At 43.5% G+C, this 1,500-nt stretch overlaps 1 pseudogene; it reads right to left on the bottom strand.

The window, feature by feature from the left end:
• Positions 1–972: 972 nt before the first annotated feature.
• On the bottom strand, positions 973–1,090 carry LOC126206961 (5S ribosomal RNA; annotated as a pseudogene).
• Positions 1,091–1,500: the final 410 nt, after the last annotated feature.

The raw sequence follows: 1,500 nt of genomic DNA, 5'->3' as shown, positions 1-1,500 counted from the left end.
AACCCAAACTGCCCTACATCAGTCCTAGAAGCGAAGCATCCAACACTAGGAAGATCTACCACCTATCGTTCTGCAAAATTTTCTCAGTCGCCAATCAAACTGCTTGATAGCAACTATCGTCGATGGTGCAGAGCATGCTAGAAGAAATACACACATTCCTACATACTTTTGAACAAGATTTACTTTTAAGCAAAAATTCCCAAGTTTTACACCGAATATGTACGTCAGAATGGTCAAACCTGATGCACGAAACTTAATGATAACAGATCATCTGATGATCGCAACTTGGTTTGATGTTGTAATATCATGAAAGTTTAACACAAACGTTTGGCGTGTTACGTGAAAGCTTTTCCTTCAAGATTTCTTCAAGGAAAGAATTCAGTCTTACAATGTTTAGTTTCCCTGATACCTCCAGCACTCTTTGTCCTGTTGAGTCAGAGATATGCTGGGTTTCTTCGGCTGCCTTCATTGTGTTATCACCGTAACCTGCAGATGAAAACAAACACTGGGTGTCCATTCGGACCCTCCGACCGCAACAACAGCAGAGGAGCCTGCATGAGGGCAACGTTGTCTGGAGAGAGTGTTTGTTCCCACTAATCTATAGGCCCAGCTTTGAAGCCCCCTCAGACACATAGTCAAAAGAAAAATGTGATGAAAATTTTTATAATCTACGATCATTTCTTGAATAAAGAATAACAACATTGGAGATGCATTTCCTCAGAGGAGTAACTGGATACACATTATAGGATAGCCTGCGGAAAAAACAGTAAAGCACTCCGTCTTCAGGCAACGAGTGGCCTACCGGAACCACCCGACCGCCGTGTCATCCTCAGAGGAGGATGCGGATAGGACAGGCGTGGGGTCAGCATACCGCTCTCCCGGTCGTTATAATGGTATTCTTGATCTAAGCCGCTGCTATTCGGTCGAGTAGCTCCTCAATTGGCATCACGAGGCTCAGTGCACCCCGAAAAATGGCAACAGCGCATGGCGCCCTGGATGGTCACCCATCCAAGTGCCGACCACGCCCGACAGCGCTTAATTTCGGTGATCTCATGTGAACCGGTGTATCCACTGCGGCAAGGCCGTTACCGGCAAAAAAGAGTATAAATTAAATTATCGATACTCAGCCGTACCGATCCAGATATCCTGGAGCATCAAGCCTCCCAGAAAAATAATTAAGCATAGTGTATAACTGGCTTATCACGTTAGACGGATGTCTTCACGTTGGAATACGTATGATATTTCTGGCGACAGCGCCCTGAGAAAATTTAGCCGTGGCTTTAACTAACATGCAAGAGAATTTTTAAGAAAACGTTTCATTCAATTATCAGAATATTCTCTTTCAAAAAAAAGTTATGCGATAACATTATCCGACAGGAGGAACAATGTTGACGACAGAAAAGAGAGAAGAATTGGGATTGAATGCTTCAGTGAGCAGATTAATGAATACAGAAAAAAAACTGGAACGATCATGTCGCAAGAATGAAAGACGAGAGAATG

Source organism: Schistocerca nitens, chromosome 1 (genome assembly GCF_023898315.1).
Source record: "Schistocerca nitens isolate TAMUIC-IGC-003100 chromosome 1, iqSchNite1.1, whole genome shotgun sequence".
NCBI lineage: Eukaryota > Metazoa > Arthropoda > Insecta > Orthoptera > Acrididae > Schistocerca > Schistocerca nitens.
The sequence above is the reverse complement of the archived record's forward strand: the minus strand, read 5'-3'. Positions and strand labels throughout refer to the sequence as shown.